This window comes from Ranitomeya variabilis, chromosome 8 (assembly GCF_051348905.1).
Source record: "Ranitomeya variabilis isolate aRanVar5 chromosome 8, aRanVar5.hap1, whole genome shotgun sequence".
NCBI classification, from domain to species: domain Eukaryota; kingdom Metazoa; phylum Chordata; class Amphibia; order Anura; family Dendrobatidae; genus Ranitomeya; species Ranitomeya variabilis.
Genome location: NC_135239.1, coordinates 104,849,707 through 104,871,713, shown reverse-complemented (window position 1 = coordinate 104,871,713; position 22,007 = coordinate 104,849,707).

Sequence of the window (22,007 nt, the reverse complement as noted above, 5' to 3'; positions counted from 1 at the left end):
CTGAAAGGCTGAAAAGGTGATTGGCCTGCTGAAAACTATATATACAGTGTTCAAAGCGCATCTGTAACAGTTTGGAGAGGAGAAAGATACAGAGCAAGATGGACGGCATTATTGCAAAGATTCTGCAGAACAACGTGGATTTCATCGTGGAGGCGAATCGATTGAAAGCAATTGTTATTGAGAAGGAGCGAGAGAGACAGCATGTCATGCGTCTGCGACAACGCCGTTTGTGGATCCACCCCATCACGGCACAGAGAATGACCCGGGGAGTCTTTTCCACTTTGTATATGGAGCTACGAGGTGAGCCTGACATGTTTTTCAGCTATGTGCGGATGAAAGCTGAGAACTTTGATGTATTGGTGGAGCGGGTTGAACATCTAATAAGAAGGAGTGATACCTATTGCAGATTCTCCATTACCCCGGCTGAGCGTCTGATGGTCACTCTTCGGTAAGCATTTTTTTGGGATCTACTCTTGTAGGGTACTTTCGTTGATATTTTGAATTTGCAGTAATTTCTGCCTTGCTTTTGTTCACAGATTCCTAGCAACTGGTGAATCCCTGTCTTCACTACATTTTCAGTTCAGACTGGGCATTTCAACCTTATCTGGAATAGTGAGGCACACTTGCCGTGCACTGTGGGACTCTCTGCATGAAGAATACATTCCACATCCCACAATGCAGACATGGTTGGAAGTAGCTGACAGATTCCTGGAAGTGTGTCAGTTTCCCAATTGCTTGGGTGCGGTGGACGGGAAACACATCCGTATCGTGAAACCGGCTGGTTCTGGATCTCAGTTTTTTAACTATAAGAAGTACTTTTCCATCGTGCTGATGGCCATCGCTGATGCGGATTACAAATTTGTTGCGGTGGATATTGGGGCGTATGGCCATTCTAATGATTCGCAAGTTTTCAAACTGTCTTCTATGGGGCGGCATTTATATGGACAAACCTTTCAATTTCCCCCCCAAGACCACTGCCTCAAACCTCAGAGCCACCAATGCCATTTGTTTGTGTTGGGGATGAAGCTTTTCAGCTTTCCGATCATCTTTTGAAACCCTACTCCAGCCGTGGTTTAAACAATACTAAAAGAATTTTCAACTACCGACTCACACGTGCACGGAGAATGGTGGAGTGTGCGTTTGGGATCCTAACCGCCAAATGGAGAGTTCTCCTGACATCCATTAACTTGAAGACAGACACTGTGGATGAGGTAGTGAAAGCGTGTGTTGTCCTACACAATTATGTTATATCCAAGGAACAGCTTTCCATTGAGGACCACTCTGCCGAAACCACCTTGACGGATTACAGCAACTAAACGTACAGAAGTTCTACCACTGTTTCCAGAATACGTGATCACTTTGCAGAATATTTTATTTCACCCGAAGGAAGAATACACTGGCAGGATGAGAGAGTTTAAACACTTTGTATGTAACCTAGTAATAACTGTTACCTTTACCCATGTTGTGTATCTATTTGGTTTTGCCTTTTAACCATGTTGTGTACCTGTTTGGTTTTACCTTTTAACCAAGATGTGCATCTGTTTGGGTTGTACCCAAAGTATTTTACCTTTTAACAATAAACCCTGTGTAACAAAATTGTTATTTGACACAAACGAATAAATACAAGGTAGTTGTAAACAAAAACTTTTTATAAAAAATTTTCTTAATCAACAAAAATGTTTTTGTAAACTGAATAAATAATGCAGCATATATACACTAAAGGTTTTTGTACGTCGGGGTGGAGACACTGTTGGAGGGGCTGTCGGATAGGGACACTTCGACAGTGGGAGTATGCAGAGAGGAATGTGTTGGTGGTGGGGAAGGATCAATAGGTAGTGGTGAAGGAGTGGAAAAAGCAATTGAGCGGGTGGACAAGAAAGTGGGATTGGGGTTAGGAATTTGGTAGGATGGAGGGGTGTAGGTTATGTTTATGGAGGATTGGGAGGCAGAAGGAATGATGGTTGGAGAAGAGGGTTGGGAAGAGGGTGATAGAGGCTGTTGGAAGTGGGCAGGGAGAGGAGGCGATGATGAAGTAGATGGGAAGTTGTAAGGGTCGGGATCATCATATGGGTGGGAAGAGCCACGGGTGGGAGGCTGGTAGTGTGGCTGGTGGGAAGGAGCACGGGCATGAGGCTGGTATTGTGACTGGTGGGAAGGGGCACGGGAATGCTGGAAGTGTGGTGGAGTTTGGGACGGGGCACGGGCACGATGTGGGTGATGGTGATGTTGGTGGGATGGGTCTCGGTCTGGTTGGCGGTACGGGTCAGGAGGATGGTAGTGGCTGTAGTGATGGACAGTGGAGGAAGGGGGGGCAGTTGAAGCATGGGTGGCAAGAGTATCTGCTCTTGAGGCTATGAGCGCTAGAGTGGACTGGCAGGATTCCATTACTTACATCTGCTGAGAAGTAGATAACACCTCCATTTGCTCAAGTACCGACTGGAAAAAAGTATTGTTCGGTGACTGTCTTGCCTCTGAACGCATCGTTACCAGAAGTGTATGCATCTCGAGAATACTTTTATTTATAAAATTAAAACCTGCAGCCATTTGCTCGGACAAAACTTTCAAACAGTTCTGGAATGATGCATTCAGGTGTAAGAACTCGGGCGCATAACTCTGTACCTGACCCCTCTGCCGAAGGCGCCCCGATGCTACAGGTGTACTAGAGGTGGCTGCGGCAGAGGGGTGGGGTACAGGAAACGCTATATCCTCACCAGCAGATACATGCAATGGAACTGGCCAGGATGCTCCAGCGCTCGTGGATGGGACAGAGGGATCAGAAGTGTGGGAAGATGCAGAGTGGGAAGGTGCAGAGGGGGAATGTGCAGAGGAGGAAGGTGCAGAGGGGTTCTCACTGTCAAAGTGTCCCTCGGTGGCGGCATCCTGATGGATCACCCCAGAAGGGTTCAACTGTGCTGCAGGCTCCCGAGTGCTCCCGACGGTGCTGTGGAACAAAAGATAAAAAACAAACAATTAATATACTGCCGTTGCATGGCCCTGGCTGAAAGAGCAAAATAGGTTTAGACATATTAAACATTTATTAGTGCATGTGGTGGGTAATATTTACCTTCGTGTCACCATCGTTGACCTGAGGAACGACAGGGCTCAGGCATCCAGATCCACTCGGGGCCCGCATCTCTTTGTTGAACTTCTTAAAGTGATCCCTGATCGACCGCAACCTTTTCACAATCCGCTCACCTGTTAAGAAAGGAGAAACACAACTTTGTTAGAAACAGAATTTTAGAATGCATCACCAAAACTGAAATGATGATACTTACATTCTTGAATCTGGGCCTGGACATCAAGGTCCTCCCACCTCGCTATCAGTTCTCAGCAGATTTGCTCCCAGAGTCGACGGGTCACTGAGAGATCAGCATGGTGGCGGTCAGCCATGTTCCACAGCGGCTCCCTGTCTTGGACAAGATCGATGAGGAGGTCAATATCAAGGCCGACCTCCTCACCGTCAGAATCGGGATCACGCTGTGAAACCTGTTGGAAAAGGGGAAAAAAAATTAACACAAAATTTGAAACATTGCTAACCTCCAAGGAAAAAAAGAAAAAAACCTACACGACGACGGCCGCCATGAGGGTTACACCGACAACCCTGGGAGCCAGTGGAAGAACCTCTTGCTTGAGCACCAGATTCCAAACTCTAGAATAAAAATAAGAAAAATGATGTGCTTGTTGGTAGCCTTTCTATGTCTTGTGTGACATGTAGTGTTGAGCGATACCGTCCGATACTTGAAAGTATCGGTATCGGAAAGTATCGGCCGATACTGGCAAAGTATCGGATCTAATCCGATACCGATACCCGATACCAATACAAGTCAATGGGACTCAAGTATCGGACGGTATCCCTGATGGTTCCCAGGGTCTGAAGGAGAGGAAACTCTCCTTCAGGCCCTGGGATCCATATTAATGTGTAAAAGAAAGAATTAAAATAAAAAATATTGCTATACTCACCTCTCCGACGCAGCCTGGACCTCACCGAGGGAACCGGCAGTGTTCTTTGCTTAAAATGCGCGCGTTTACTTCCTTCCGTGACGTCACGGCTTGTGATTGGTCGCGTGCCGCCCATGTGGCCGCGACGCGACCAATCACAGCAAGCCGTGACGTAATTTTCAGGTCCTCAATGCCTAATTCTAGGCATTCAAGATTTTAAAATTACGTTCCGGCTTGTGATTGGTCGCGTCGCGGTCACATGGGCGACGCGACCAATCACAAGCCGTGACGTCACGGGAGGCAGGAAACGCGCGCATTTTAAAATTACGTCACGGCTTGTGATTGGTTGCGTGCCGCCCATGTGACCGCGACGCGACCAATCACAGCAAGCCGTGACGTAATTTCAGGTCCTGAATGCAGAATTAGGCGTTTCCTGCCTCCCGTGACATCATGGCTTGTGATTGGTTGCGTCGCCCATGTGACCGCGACGCGACCAATCACAAGCCGGAACGTAATTTTAAAATCTTGAATGCCTAGAATTAGGCATTGAGGACCTGAAAATTACATCACGGCTTGCTGTGATTGGTCGCGTCGCGGCCACATGGGCGGCACGCGACCAATCACAAGCCGTGACATCACGGAAGGAAGTAAACGCACGCATTTTAAGCAAAGAACGCTGCCGGTTCCCTCGGTGAGGTCCAGGCTGCGTCGGAGAGGTGAGTATAGCAATATTTTTTATTTTAATTCTTTATTTTACACATTAATGTTGTTTCGATACCGATACCCGATACCACAAAAGTATCGGATCTCGGTATCGGAATTCCGATACCCGCAAGTATCGGCCGATACCCGATACTTGCGGTATCGGAATGCTCAACACTAGTGACATGTGATATCTATAATAAGTTTTGTATGTGTTGTGTGAGCTTAGAATGTATCAGTTTCTATGTGTTGTGTTCGAAGTATCTTGTGTTATGTGTTGTGCGTTGTGTAGGGTGTGGTTCCGCAATACATGACAGATACATACCAATTGTGAGCCCTCTCCGTGTGTTTCTCCACCCCTTCCCTCTTCTTCGGGGAGCACCTCTTCAACTGGGGAAGCAGCTTCAGCAGCTTCCTAAAAAGATGAAAGATTACAAAATACATTAGATACACACACACTCACACACACACTCACACACACACACTCACACACACACACTGACACACACACACTGACACACTCGACAACGATGGAGCAAGATAGCTAGATTATGTTCATATTTACCTCTGTGCGTCGCCGACGCGGAGGAGGAGGGCTCCCAGAAGAAGACATGGCTGCTGCTCAAGTACGGCTTGGCTCTGCGGTAGGTAGCTGGCTCTGTGGCAGGTTTCTGGCTCTGTGGCAGGCAGGAGAGCTGGCTCTGTGGCAGGCAAGCTCTCTGGCTCTGTGGCAGGCAGGCTCTCTGGCTCTGTGGAAGGTTTGTGGCTCTGTGGCAGGCAGGCTCTCTGGCTCTGTGGCAGGCAGGCTCTCTGGCTCTGTGGCAGGCAGGCTCTCTGGCTCTGTGGCAGGTTTCTGGCTCTGTGGCAGGCAGGAGAGCTGGCTATGTGGCAGGCAGGAGAGCTGGCTCTGTGGCAGGTTTCTGGCTCTGTGGCAGGCAGGCTCTCTGGCTCTGTGACAGGCAGGAGAGCTGGCAGGTTTCTGGCTCTGTGGCAGGCAGGCTCTCTGGCGCTGTGGCAGGCAGGAGATCTGGCTCTGTGGCAGGCAGGCTCTCTGGCTGGTTTCTGTCTCTGTGACAGGCAGGTTTCTGGCTCTGTGGCAGGCTCTCTGGCTCCTTCCGTCTTGGCAGGGTGTGGCAGGGTGTCGGCTCTTTTGCAGGCTGGAAATGAATGAAGGCCTCAATGGCACTGCTTTATATATAGTCCTGGGGGCTGGTGTTATGAACTGGTGGCCTAGGAACAGCATGGACTAGCTCTGGAGTAGGTGCCCACTATACTGACCGCAGACCCTGAACTTAACACATCAACTAGAAGTAGCCGTGGGATGTTCCTGTCACTCCCTAGACACCTCGTCACGGCCGGAGGACTAATTACCCCTAAAGAAAGAAACAGGAATACTATCTTGCCTCAGAGAAAATTCCCAAAGGAAAGGCAGCCCCCCACAAATATTGACTGTGAGAGGAGAGGGAAATTAGAAACGCAGACTGAAAACAGAATTTAGCAAAGGAGGCCACGCTACCTAGAAAGAAAAGACAGGACAGAGTACTGTGCGGTCAGTATAAAAAATACTACAAAATCCACCACAGAGAATACAAAAATCTTCACACCTAACTAAAGGCATGGAGGGTAACTCTGTGACTCCAGAGCTTCCAACTTGGCTGAATAAATCTTTACACAGACAAAGCTGGACAAGAAAAAACATAGCAATTCACAGAACTATTAAGTCCACCGCATGTGGACTGCAAAAACAGAGCCAGGACTTATCTTTGATGATTTGGACAATCCAGAAGGAGAAACCAAGCAGAGATGTGGATCCCTAGAAAACAATGGACAACTGGCACTCATTAAAGGAAGGAGCCAGACTAAATAGCCCCGTCCAAAGTGGAAGCAGCTGATGACTGTTGTGAAGGACAAACAGCAGCACTACCACTTATAACCACCGGAGGGTGCCCAAGAGCAGAACCCACAACAGAATTCACAACAGTACCCCCCCCCCTTGAGGAGGGGTCACCGAACCCTCACCAAAGCCCCCAGGCCGATCCGGACGAGCCAAATGGAAGGCACGAACCAAATTGTCAGCATGAACATCGGAGGCAACAACCCAAGAATTATCCTCCTGGCCATAACCCTTCCACTTGACAAGATACTGAAGCCTCCGTCTAGAAAAATGAGAATCCAAGATCTTCTCCACAACATACTCCAACTCCCCATCAATCAACACCGGGGCAGGAGGATCAACAGAGGGAACCACGGGCACCACATATTTCCTCAACAAAGATCTATGAAAAACATTATGGATGGAAAAAGAGGCTGGAAGGGCCAAACGAAAAGACACTGGATTGATAATCTCAGAAATCCTATAAGGACCAATAAACCAAGGCTTGAACTTCGGGGAAAAAACCTTCATAGGAACATGACGAGAAGACAACCAGACCAAATCCCCAACCCGAAGCCGGGAACCCACACGCCGACGACGGTTGGCAAAACGCTGAGCCTCCTCCTGAGACAACACCAAATTGTCCACAACATGAGCCCAAATCTGCTGCAACCTGTCAACCACAGAGTCCACCCCAGGACAATCAGAAGACTCAACCTGCCCTGAAGAAAAACGAGGATGAAACCCAGAATTACAAAAGAATGGTGACACCAAGGTAGCAGAACTAGCCCGATTATTAAGGGCAAACTCGGCCAATGGCAAGAAAGCCACCCAATCATCCTGATCGGCAGACACAAAGCATCTCAAATAAGTTTCCAAAGTCTGGTTAGTTCGCTCGGTTTGGCCGTTTGTCTGAGGATGAAATGCGGAAGAAAAAGACAAATCAATGCCCAGCTTAGCACAAAAGGAGTGCCAAAACCTAGAAACAAACTGGGAACCTCTATCGGACACAATATTCTCCGGAATGCCATGCAAACGAACCACATCCTGAAAAAACAACGGAACCAACTAAGAAGAGGAAGGCAACTTAGGCAAAGGCACCAAATGAACCATCTTAGAAAACCAGTCACAGACCACCCAGATAACAGACATCCTCTGGGAAACAGGAAGATCCGAAATAAAATCCATAGAAATATGCGTCCAAGGCCTCTAAGGGACCGGCAAAGGCAAAAGCAACCCACTGGTGCGGGAGCAGCAAGGTTTGGCCCGCGCACAAGTCCCACACGACTGCACAAAAGAATGCACATCCCGTGACAAAGAAGGCCACCAAAAGGACCTACTAACCAAATCTCTGGTACCAAAAATCCCAGGATGGCCAGCCAAAACCGAAGAGTGAACCTCAGAAATCACTTTACTAGTCCATCTGTCAGGAACAAACAGTTTCCCCGCTGGACAGCGATCAGGTTTATCAGCCTGAAACTCCTGAAGAGCCCATCGCAAATCAGGGGAGATGGCAGAAAGAATCACCCCCTCCTTAAGAATACCAACCGGCTCAAGAATCCCAGGGGAATCAGGCAAGAAACTCCTAGAGAGGGCATCAGCCTTAACATTCTTAGAACCTGGAAGATACGAGACAACAAAATCAAAACGGGAGAAAAACAGGGACCATAGGGCCTGTCTAGGATTCAGCCGTTTGGCAGACTCGAGGTAAATCAGATTCTTATGATCGGTCAAGACCACAATACGGTACTTGGCCCCCTCAAGCCAATGTCGCCACTCCTCAAATGCTCACTTCATAGCCAACAACTCACGATTGCCGACATCATAATTGCGTTCCGCAGGCGAAAACTTTCGAGAAAAGAAGGCACACGGTTTCATCAAGGAACCATCAGAATTCCTCTGAGACAAAACGGCCCCTACCCCAATCTCAGAAGCGTCAACCTCAACCTGAAAAGGAAGAGAAACATCCGGCTGACGCAACACAGGGGCAGAAGTAAATCGGCGCTTAAGCTCCTGAAAGGCAGAAACGGCCTCAGAGGACCAATTAGCTACATCAGCGCCCTTCCTCGTCAAATCGGTCAGGGGTTTAACCACACTGGAGAAGTTAGCAATGAAACGGCGATAAAAATTAGCAAAGCCCAAAAATTTCTGAAGGCTCTTCACGGATGTGGGCTGGATCCAATCATGAATGGCCTGAACCTTAGCCGGATCCATTTCTAGAGATGATGGAGAAAAAATGAAGCCCAAAAAAGAAACCTTCTGTACTCCAAAGAGGCACTTAGACCCCTTCACAAACAAGGCATTGTCACGAAGGACCTGAAATACCATCCTAACTTGTTTCACATGAGACTCCCAATCATCTGAAAAAATCAAAATATCATCCAAATATACAATCATGAATGTATCAAGATAATTCCGAAAAATATCATGCATGAATGACTGAAACACAGATGGGGCATTAGAGAGTCCGAATGGCATCACAAGATACTCAAAATGGCCCTCGGGCGTATTAAACGCAGTTTTCCATTCGTCACCCTGCTTAATACGAACCAGATTATATGCCCCTCGAAGGTCAATCTTAGTAAACCAACCAGCCCCCTTAATTCTGGCAAACAAATCAGAAAGCAAAGGCAAAGGGTTTTGGAATTTGACCGTGATCTTATTCAAGAGGCGATAATCAATACAGGGTCTCAAGGAGCCATCCGTCTTGGCAACAAAAAAAACCCCTGCTCCTAATGGAGAAGAAGATGGCCGAATATGCCCCTTCTCCAAAGACTCCTTTACATAGCTCCGCATGGCGGCATGTTCAGGCATAGACAGGTTGAAAAGTCGGCCCTTAGGAAACTTACAGCCTGGAATCAAATCAATAGCACAATCACAGTTCCTATGCGGTGGAAGGGAACTGGACTTGGGCTCATCGAAAACATCCTGGAAATCTGACAGAAACTTAGGAATTTCAGAAGAGGGGGAGGAGGAAATTGACATCAGAGGAACGTCATCGTGAACCCCCTAACAACCCCAACTAGTCACAGACATAGATTTCCAATCCAACACCGGATTATGTACCTGTAACAATGGAAACCCCAGCACAACAGCATCATGCAAATTATGTAACACCAGGAAGCGACAATCTTCCTGATGGCTGGCGCCATGCACATGGTTAACTGTGTCCAAAACTGAGGTTTATTTTTAGCCAATGGTGTAGCATCAATCCCCCTCAAAGGGATAGGACTCCGCAAAGGCTGTAAGGAAAAACCACAACGTCTGGCAAATTCTAAGTCCATTAAATTTAAAGCGGCGCCTGAATCCACAAATGCCATGACAGAGAATGACGATAATGAGCAGATCAGGGACACAGATAACAGAAATTTAGGTTGTACAGTACTGATAGTAACGGAATTAGCGATTCTCTTGGCACGCTTAGGGCAATCAGAAATAACATGAGCAGAATCGCCGCAGTAAAAGCACAACCTATTCTGACGTCTGAATCCTTGGCGTTCCGCTCTAGACACAATCCTATCACACTGCATAGGCTCAGGACTCTGCTCGGAAGACAAAGCCATAGTGTGCACAACTCTGCGCTCACGCAAGCGCCGATCAATTTGAATGGCCAGAGACATAGAATCACTCAGACCTGCAGGCGTGGGGAACCCCACCATAACATCTTTAACAGATTCAGAAAGACCCTTTCTGAAAATTGCCGCCAAAGCATCCTTGTTCTGTCTTCATACACGTTGATACGGTGTGTGATCCAACATACAGCATAAACCACTTCTGTCTCCAAAGTAAGCAGACTGTTTTCTGTAGTCTGACTTGTTTATTGGTAACAGGTATTGAAATGCGGTAAAACTATAAGAATACAAATGATTTGAGTAAGTATTGGGCACATAACAGCACAACTGATACTATAACTAACAGGGAAAGCATACAGGATGATGCGACTTCTACATGCAGCTACATACAGTAACTCACAGATAATAGATTTCCCAGGTACTAGTTGCTATACAGTAATCACATTCTATAGAACAATATATTACAAGAACAAGGATAGCAATCTTACCGGATAAACTAACCAGGGTGGCAGGTAAATGAAGTAGTTCCAACACAGCTGAATAACACGAGTGAACAGGAAATACAAGAGAAAAGGCTGGGGAATTCCCCAATCCCATGATGCTTTGCTGAAACCCACAATGCAACACTCTATTATTCATGGAAAACACAGGTTATAAATTTATCCACCACTGGGTGGTGCTATAACACAGCAAAACCAAAACTATGATAATAGTGAAACTTTTAATGCTGGACGAACCCCTGTCCTCCATTAGGAAGGGCAGAACACTCCCCGCTTGGCATCAACCGATGCCACCTACAGGTTCTTTTGGAGAAAACAGTAAGACAAGTTCCGCCACTGGTCTGAGGAATAGTTTGCTTTCCCCGGACTTGCCTACTTTGACCTCAACCTTACGGATCTTCCCATCTTTGCTTGGGAATACTTTAGTGATGAGGCCTAGTGGCCACTCGTTACGGTGTGACTGGCTGTCTTTCATGAGAACGACATCACCGGTTTTGATGTTTGGTTTGTCGGTCTGCCATTTCTTCCTTGGTTGTAAGGTGGAGAGGTACTGCTTCCTCCATCTGTCCCAGAAGGTATTGGAGAGACTTTGGACTTGTCTCCATTGTCGTCTGTAGAGGTCCTTGTTGCTAAATTCTCCAGGTGGAGCGCTGAGAACGCTGGCTTTCTGAGTAAGTAACATGGCAGGAGTGAGAATTGTCGGATCCTCAGAGTCACTAGAGAGTGAAGTCAATGGTCTGGCATTAATGATGGCCGAAACTTCTGCCAGGAATGTGGTCAAACTTTCATGTGTGAGTCTTGCACTACCTGCTTGCAAGAAAATGGAGTCAAGGATTCTGCGTGCTATTCCTATCATCCTCTCCCAAGTGCCTCCTGTTATGATTTTCCCAATGGCAGGGAAATCAAAATAACAACGGACTAGCTCTCGGGTGATGGGAACTAAAGTGACCGTGACCTGAACCTGACACGACACTGGAAGTAGCCGGGGAGTGTTTCCTACGATGCCCTAGACACCACGCGCCAGCCGGAGATCTAACTACCCCTATCAGAGGAATATACAGGCCTGCCTTACCTCCAGAGATGAACCCCAAAAGGAGATAGCAGCCCCCCACAGATATTGACGGTGAGTCAAGAGGAAAAGACATACGTAGGATGAACAGCAGATTTAGCACAGTGAGGTCCGCTTACTAGATAGCAGAAGTACAGGAAAGAGTCACTTCACGGTCAACTTCAAAACACTACTCAAAAACACCATCCTGAAATTACTTTAAAACTCCAGTGACAACTCATGCCACTGGAGTGGCAATTCCAGTCCACGAGAGCTTCCAGCTACAGAGAGTCACATTGCAAATAGCTGGACAAAAATAGAATAAACTAGAAACAAAATTCAACTTAGCTGAACAGGATCTTGAGGCAGGAGAATGCAACAGAATGCTACTGATACATTGTTGGCCGGCATCAGACCAGCAGCCAAGCAGCCTTAAATAGGAAACTCCCCTAATGGGTGTCAACAGGTGATCAAGGATAGAAGAAGGCAAATAAGTGGCACTACCATAAAACACCACCGGGGGAGCCCACAAACAGAATTCACAACAGTACCCCCCCCTTAAGGAGGGGGCACCGAACCCTCACCAGAACCACCAGGGCGATCTGGATGAGCACTATGAAATGCACGAACCAAATCAGGAGCATGAACATCAGATGCTGTCACCCAAGAATTATCCTCCTGACCATAGCCTTTCCACTTAACCAGATACTGAAGTTTCCGTCTGGAAACACGGGAGTCCAAGATCTTTTCCACCACATACTCCAACTCACCCTCAACCAGCACAGGAGCAGGAGGATCAGCAGACGGAACAACCGGCACCTCATACCTCCGCAACAATGACCGATGAAAAACATTATGAATAGTAAAAGATGCTGGGAGGTCCAAACGAAAGGACACAGGATTGAGAACCTCCAGAATCCTATAAGGGCCGATAAACCGAGGCTTAAACTTAGGAGACGAGACCTTCATAGGAACAAATCGAGAAGACAACCAAACCAGGTCCCCAACACAAAGACGAGGACCGACACGCCGATGACGATTAGTGAACTGTTGAGTCTTCTCCTGGGACAACTTCAGATTGTCCACAACCTGTCCCCAAATCTGATGCATTCTATCAACCACAGCATCTACTCCAGGACAATCCGAAGACTCCAATTGACCGGACGAAAAGCGAGGGTGAAACCCTGAATTACAAAAAAATGGAGAAACCAAAGTGGCAGAACTGGCCCGATTGTTAAGGGCAAACTCTGCCAATGGCAAAAAATGAAGCCAATCGTCCTGATCAGCGGACACAAAACACCTCAAGTAAGTCTCCAAGGTCTGATTAGTACGCTCAGTCTGGCCATTAGTCTGAGGATGGAATGCAGACGAAAAAGACAAGTCGATGCCCATCCTGGCACAGAACGCCCGCCAAAATCTAGACACAAACTGAGTACCCCTGTCAGACACTATATTCTCAGGAATACCATGCAAACGCACAACATTCTGAAAAAATAGAGGGACCAGCTCAGAGGAGGAGGGCAATTTGGGCAAAGGTACCAAGTGAACCATCTTGGAAAAACGGTCACACACCACCCAGATGACGGACATCCTACGAGAAACAGGAAGGTCAGAAATAAAGTCCATAGAGATGTGCGTCCAAGGCCTCTTAGGAATAGGCAAGGGCAACAACAACCCGCTGGCCCGGGAACAGCAGGGCTTAGCCCGAGCACAAACATCACAAGACTGCACAAAAATACGTACATCTCGAGACAAGGAAGGCCACCAGAAGGACCTAGACACCAGATCCCTGGTGCCAAAAATTCCAGGATGACCTGCCAACGCGGAAGAGTGAACCTCCGAAATAACTCTACTGGTCCAGTCATCAGGGACAAACAATCTACCAGGCGGACAGCGATCAGGCCTATCCACCTGAAACTCCTGCAAAGAGCGCCGCAGGTCTGGGGAGACAGCTGACAATATCACCCCATCCTTCAGGATGCCAGTAGGTTCGGAATCACCAGGCGAGTCAGGCTCAAAACTCCTAGAGAGGGCATCCGCCCTCACATTCTTAGACCCAGGCAGATATGAAACCACAAAGTTAAATCGAGAGAAAAACAACGACCAGCGCGCCTGTCTAGGATTCAGACGCCTGGCTGACTCAAGATAAATTAGATTTTTGTGGTCAGTCAAGACCACCACCTGGTGTCTAGCACCCTCAAGCCAATGACGCCACTCCTCCAATGCCCACTTCATGGCCAAGAGCTCCCGATTTCCAACATCATAATTTCGCTCAGCGGGCGAAAACTTTCGAGAGAAAAACGCACATGGTCTCATCACTGAGCAGTCAGGACCTTTCTGCGACAAAACTGCACCTGCTCCGATCTCGGAAGCATCTACTTCAACCTGGAACGGGAGCGAAACATCAGGCTGGCGCAACACAGGAGCAGAAGAAAAGCGGCGCTTAAGCTCCCGAAAGGCCTCCACAGCCGCAGAGGACCAATTAGCAACATCAGCACCCTTCTTGGTCAAATCAGTCAAAGGTTTAGCAATGGCAGAAAAACCCGCTATGAATCGGCGATAGAAATTAGCAAATCCCAAGAATTTCTGAAGACTCTTTAGAGAAGTAGGTTGTACCCAATCACAAATAGCCTGAACCTTAACAGGGTCCATCTCCATAGATGAAGGGGAAAAAATATATCCCAAAAAGGAAATTCTCTGAACCCCAAAAATACACTTTGAGCCCTTCACAAATAGAGAATTAGCTCGTAAAACCCGAAAAACTCTCCTGACCTGTTGAACATGAGATTCCCAGTCCTCCGAAAAAATCAAAATATCATCCAAATACACAATCATAAATTTATCCAGATATTCACGGAAAATATCGTGCATAAAGGACTGAAAAACGGAAGGGGCATTCGCGAGACCGAAAGGCATTACCAAATACTCAAAATGGCCTTCAGGCGTATTAAATGCGGTCTTCCACTCATCCCCCTGCTTAATCCGCACCAAATTATACGTACCACGTAGATCGATCTTAGTGAACCACTTCGCCCCCTTTATGCGAGCAAAAAGATCAGTCAGTAAAGGTAACGGATACTGGTATTTAACTGTAATCTTATTCAGAAGTCGATAGTCGATACAAGGTCTCAATGAACCATCCTTCTTACCCACAAAGAAAAACCCTGCCCCCAGTGGAGACAAAGAGGGGCGAATATGACCCTTTTCCAAAGATTCTCTGATATACTCCCGCATAGCAGTATGTTCAGGTACAGACAAATTAAACAAGCGACCCTTAGGAAATTTACTACCGGGAATCAACTCAATAGCGCAGTCACACTCTCTGTGAGGAGGGAGAGAATCAGTTTTAGGCTCCTGAAAGACATCATAAAAATCTGACAGAAATGCTGGGATCTCAGAGGGAGTAGATGAAGAAATGGGAACCAAAGGTGCATCCCCATGAATCCCCTGACATCCCCAGCTCAGCACAGACATTGATCTCCAGTCCAAGACTGGATTATGAATTTGTAACCATGGTAATCCAAGTACTAATACGTCATGTAGATTATATAACACAAGGAAACGAATAATCTCCTGATGGTCTGGGGACAGATGCATAGTCACTTGTGTCCAATATTGTGGTTTATTGCTAGCCAAAGGTGTAGAATCAATACCCTTTAAGGGAATAGAAACCTCCAGAGGCTCTAAATCAAACCCACAACGCTTGGCAAAGGACCAATCCATGAGACTCAGAGCGGCGCCAGAATCCACATAAGCATCCACAGTAACAGATGATAAAGTACAAATCAATGTCACGGACAAAAGAAATTTAGACTGCAAGGTACCCATAGAAAAAGATTTATCAACCTTTTTATCAACCTTCTTTATGCGTTTAGAGCATGCTGATATAACATGAGCTGGATCTCCACAATAGAAGCACAACCCATTTTTGCGCCTGTAATTCTGTCGTTCGCCTCTAGACAATACACTATCGCATTGCATATGCTCTGGTGCCTTTTCAGAGGTCACCGCCAAATGATGCACAGGTTTTTGCTCAGAAGATACCGCCATATGGTGCACAGGTTTTTGCTCAGAAGATACCGCCATATGGTGCACAGGTTTTTGCTCAAAAGATACCGCCATATGGTGCACAGATTTTTGCTCAGAAGATACCGCCATATGGTGCACAGATTTGCGCTCCCGTAAACGCCGATCAATCTGGATAGCCAATTTCATGGCATCATTCAGACCTGTAGGCACAGGGAACCCCACCATGACATCCTTCACGGCATCAGAGAGACCTTCTCTGAAATTAGCTGCTAGAGCGCACTCATTCCATTTAGTAAGCACCGACCATTTACGAAATTTTTGGCAGTATATCTCAGCTTCATCTTGCCCTTGAGAAAGAGCTATCAAGGCTTTCTCAGCCAAAATCTCTAAATTAGGTTCTTCATAAAGCAACCCCAAAGCCAGAAAAAACGCATCTACATTTAATAACGCAGGATCCCCTGGCGACAATGCAAATGCCCAACTTTGTGGGTCACCCCGCAATAGAGAAATAACAATTTTAACCTGTTGCGCAGGATCACCAGCAGAGTGAGATTTCAGAGACAAAAACAATTTACAATTCTCTCTGAAATTCAAAAAACGGGATCTGTCTCCGGTAAAAAATTCAGGCATAGGGATCTTAGGTTCAGACATTGGAGCACGTATAACAAAATCTTGTAAGTTCTGGACCTTTGTAGCCAGGTTATTCAGACCTGCAACCAAACTCTGTGGATCCATGATTCAAACAGGTGTAACCAAAGCCATTCAGAGATTAAGAGGAGAGGAAAAAAAAAAGGCTGAAGACTGCAGTTTAAGCAAGGAGTACAAATAAGCACTAAGGTGCACTTTCCAAACACAGAAGGAAAAAAAAACCTTTTCATATCCTTTCCTGCTTTAGTGCATAGTTTTAACACATGTGGGCCGGCCAAACTGTTATGATTTTCCCAATGGCAGGGAAATCAAAATAACAACGGACTAGCTCTCGGGTGATGGGAACTAAAGTGACCGTGACCTGAACCTGACACGACACTGGAAGTAGCCGGGGAGTGTTTCCTACGATGCCCTAGACACCACGCGCCAGCCGGAGATCTAACTACCCCTATCAGAGGAATATACAGGCCTGCCTTACCTCCAGAGATGAACCCCAAAAGGAGATAGCAGCCCCCCCACAGATATTGACGGTGAGTCAAGAGGAAAAGACATACGTAGGATGAACAGCAGATTTAGCACAGTGAGGTCCGCTTACTAGATAGCAGAAGTACAGGAAAGAGTCACTTCACGGTCAACTTCAAAACACTACTCAAAAACACCATCCTGAAATTACTTTAAAACTCCAGTGACAACTCATGCCACTGGAGTGGCAATTCCAGTCCACGAGAGCTTCCAGCTACAGAGAGTCACATTGCAAATAGCTGGACAAAAATAGAATAAACTAGAAACAAAATTCAACTTAGCTGAACAGGATCTTGAGGCAGGAGAATGCAACAGAATGCTACTGATACATTGTTGGCCGGCATCAGACCAGCAGCCAAGCAGCCTTAAATAGGAAACTCCCCTAATGGGTGTCAACAGGTGATCAAGGATAGAAGAAGGCAAATAAGTGGCACTACCATAAAACACCACCGGGGGAGCCCACAAACAGAATTCACAACAGCCTCCCATGTGAGAAGAGTGTGGTAGATTGAAAGTCCAGGTACATCCCTGCTCACTCAGGTATCTTTCCACACCGGTGGTGTCTAGGTTGGAAGGAATTTGAAGTTCTTTCACTGCTCCTACAAAGTTGGTACCTCTATCGGAGCGTATGTGCTTCACGGGACCTCTGATGGCGATGAAACGTCGGAGTGCATTTATAAACCCTGAAGTGTCCATGGACTCAATTACTTCAATGTGGACTGCTCTAATGGACATATAGGTGAACATAACAGCCCAGCGTTTGGCATTGGCCTGGACTCTTCTAGTGTTCCGTGCAACCACAGACCATGGCCCGAATACGTCCAGTCCGACGTTGGTAAAAGGAGGTTCTGTACTAAGTCTGTCTGGTGGGAGATTGGCCATCTTCGGCTTTTGAGTCCCGCCACGGAGTTTGCGACAAATCACGCAATTGTAAATGAGTTTACTCACGCATCGCTTTGCTCCGACTATCCATAGTCCAGCAGTTCGTAGATTTCCTTCAGTAAACAGTCGTCCCTGATGTTTCACCAAGACGTGGTGGTGTTGCACAAGCAGGGTCGTGACATGATGATGTCCAGGAATTATTATAGGGTGCTTCTCCCCAAATTCCACTTCAGCTTCTTGAAGACGACCGCCAATTCTTAACAGCCCATCCTGGTCAATGATTGGATCAAGCTTCTTCAAGACACTATCTCTGGAAACGGGTTGGCTTTTATTGAGGTTATCTATTTCTTTGGCGTAACATTCACGTTGTATGGTACGAATTATGACGTTCTTGGCATTTTCCATGCTTGGAACGGTAAAGGCAAGCTTGCAGTGGTGCCAACCTTTGCAAGGTTTCTGGATGGCGGGTGACGTTGACTTGTAGGATCGAACCACATGAATTAAACAAACGAGGGCACGAACAAGTGAGTCCCAAGTTGAGAACCTGTTGAAGCGGTGGGATTTGAGGTGATTGTCTTTAGTCACCGTACGTAGAACGGATACCTGAGGATGGATTTCCTCATCTGCCTCTGGATCCACCAATTCAAAGATGTTTGACTCGTCCACATATGGCGTCGAACGGTATAAGAATGTAGGGCCGGTGAACCAGGTTGTGTCCTTAAGTTGTATTGCTTCAACGGATCTGGTTGCGTGGTCCGCCGAATTGTGGTGCGTGGACACATAGTGCCACTGTTTAGGTTCGGTGGATCTCCTGATCCTTAGCACCCGATTGCTGACATAGACATAGAAGCGACGAGTTTCATTACAAATGTACCCCAGCACTACCTTGCTGTCAGTGTAGAACTCGACTTCTTTGATTTCCAGGTCCATTTCTGTCGAGATAAGTTCAGCTAACTCTACTGCCAGCACAGCTGCACAGAGTTCCAGTCTGGGTACTGTGTGTTCACGGAGTGGGGCCAATTTTGTCCGGCTCATAACAAGCCTTACGTGGCATTGTTCATTGATGTCAGTTGTTTTCAAATACGCCACTGCTGCAATTGCCTTGGTGGAAGCATCGCAGAAGATACAAAGCTTTTGCGCCTTGATTTCTGATGAAGGCACAGAAGCATATGGTCGTGCCACGTAGAGACTCGACAGGGCTTCTAAAGAATTTTTCCATCTTTCCCACAATTCTCTTTTATCGCTGGGAAGCGGATCATCCCAATCGGATGTCTCTTGGGTGAAGTCTCTCAACATCATTTTACCTTGGATAGTTACAGGGGTTACAAATCCCAGAGGATCGTACAAGCTGTTCACAACGGACAGGACACCTCTACGCGTGAAGGGTTTCTCTTCTTCGCTGATCTGGAAGGTGAATGCATCCTTTTTCAAATCCCAGAGTAGACCCAGGCTCCGCTGCATGGGAAGGGAGTCCGTGCTTAAATCCAAGTCTTTTAAATCGGTTGAGTAATCTTGAGAGGGAAAGGCTGCCATTAGTTTCTGGCTGTTGGAAGCAATTTTGTGCAACCTCAAATTGGATGAAGCGAGCATTTCTTGTGCCCTTTTCAGGAGACTGACTGCCGACTCCTCTGTGGGTGGGGATTTCAGGCAGTCATCTACGTAGAAATCCTTTTCCACAAAAGATCTTACATCCGATCCATACTTCGCTTCACCTTCTCTGGCTGAATGTCTAAGGCCATAGATAGCGACAGCAGGGGAAGGGCTGTTCCCGAAGATGTGAACCTTCATACGATATTCCACGATGTCCTTGTAGGGGTCATTATTGCGGTACCAGAAGAACCTCAAGTAGTTTCTGTGTTCTTCTTTAACAAGGAAGCAGTGAAACATCTGTTGTATGTCGGCCATAAATGCTACTGCGTCTTTGCGGAAACGAAGAAGTACTCCCAGAAGTCTGTTGTTGAGGTCTGGACAAGACAGGAAGACGTCGTTTAAAGAAACACCTTCGTATCTGGCACTTGAGTCAAATACCACTCTTATCTGACCTGGTTTCTTCGGATGATACACACCGAAAATAGGAAAGTACCAACATTCCTCGGAATCTTGAAGTACAGGTGCAATTTCCGCGTGGCCACTCTGGAATATTCTCTCCATGAAGGTAAAGAAGTGTTGTTTTGTTTCTGGTGCCTTCTGCAGTTTGCGCGTAAGGGAGACAAATCGACTGTAGACAAGTTCTCTGTTGTTGGGTAAGCGTTGCCTCTGTGGTTTGAATGGTAAAGGTGCGACCCAACTCTTTGATTCATCTCTTACTATCTCTCGCTCCATGATGTCCAAGAACAGTCTGTCCTCTATGGACATTGCTACCTGGTTGTCTTCTCTTGTCCTGTGGAAAACTGTGCACCCTATATGATCTTGCTCACCGTCGCATGCATGGTCTTCACAGGAAGGATCAGCTAACGGACAAGGTGGAGGGGTGTGGTGTGGCAATTCTTTAATCAGGAAACTGCTCTCGCATGGCTGGAAGAGAGACGGGCGTCCATTCTCGAGGGTATTGGTGAGCATGCTATTGACTGATGTCGGCCTGTGTGCTCCACCCAAACAGACATCTCCCACAATGACCCATCCTAGGTCAAGTCTCTGAGCATATGGGGCGTTTTGTGGGCCGTTGATCTGTCCTCTAGCCTTGTGGACCCATAGTATGTCTCTTCCGAGAAGTAAGACGATAGGAGCTCCTTGGTCAAGCTCTGGTATCAGGTGAGCTATACATCTCAAGTGGGTGTGATGAGCTGCTACCTCTGGTGTAGGTATCTCAGTTCTGTTGTCTGGAATCTGGTTGCACTCCAGTATTGATGGCAAGGATAAGCAGGTTTGACCGTCTATAGACTCTACTTTGAATCCAGTTGCTCTCCTCCCCGCCGTCTCGACAGTACCTGCACATGTCTTCAAGGAGTACGGAGAGCCGGGACCAGCAATGTTGAAGGTGTCGAAGAGAAAGGACTTAGCTAGAGACCTGTTGCTCTGATCATCCAAGATTGCATATACCTTGATCGCCTTATCCCGTTGGCTCGCTGGGAATACTCTGACAAGACAGATGTTTGAGCAGGATCTTCCTGCTATGAGTTCCTTGCAGATCTCTGTGCACTGAGAGGTGACCACTGGGGTGTCCATGTCAGTGTCCATCTGTTTTTCGGCAGACTCTTCTACTCGCGATGGTACCCCTGAAGGTGGTCCAGGATGCAAGGCCGTGTTGTGCTCCACACTACTACATTCTGTGCATTTCACACTGGTTTCACAGTTCTTGGCGAAGTGTGAGGTTGTCGCGCAGCATCTGAAGCATATCTTGTTTTCCTTTAGGAAACTCTTACGGTCTTCTAGAGACTTCTCCCTGAAGGCTCTACATTTTAGCAGAGGATGAGGTTTCTTGTGTAGGGGGCAGTGTTTGCTGAGATCCTGTGGTTTGTCCTCTTCTGGAGAAGACTTACTTGCCCTGTAAGGAAAACCTGTGGAGGTAACATTAGTTTTGTGGACTGCCACTGGTGTTTTACTGGGTTTTACACCAGAGGCAGCGGTACATGACATAGAGAAATCGAAACTAGGGTCATTTCTAACTTTAGCCTGCTGAGCGACAAAGTCTACAAACACCCCAAAGGGAGGAAATGGTACCTTATGAGCCTGTTTGTAACGGGACCCGTGACTGACCCACTTTTCTTGTAAGTTGTAAGGGAGCTTTTGGACAATTGGGTTGACACCTCTGGCAGTGTCCAGGAATGCCAACCCTGGTAGGTCACCTTCTGCCTGAGCAGCATGTACCTCCATTAACAAGTCGCTCAGTTCCCTGAGCTTTTGATAACCCTTATTTGCTATCTTGGGGAAATCATCAATTCTTTTATACAAAGCATTTTCTATAGCTTCTATTGACCCATAACATTCTTCGAGTCTCTCCCACACCATACGAAGTCCTGTGTGTGGGTACTTTATGTTAATGTTCCTGATTCTTTTGGCGTGTTCAGCTGACTCACTCCCAAGCCACTTAACCAGTAGATCTAACTCTTCACTACTGGAAAGATGCAAGTCTCTGATGGCATTCTGAAAAGAGGCTCGCCATGCTCTGTAGCTTTCAGCTCGATCAGTGAACTTTACAAGTCCCTTGGTCACCAGCTCCCGGCGGGTAAAGAACCTTGCAAAGTTCATAGTGGCTGAGTCTGTGCCGACGTGAGCTGGTGTGCTGTTGTTATGCGGTGTTTGTGGTGCATCCTCATACCTGGTAGGAGCTTCTGGCATAGGAAAGTCTGTAT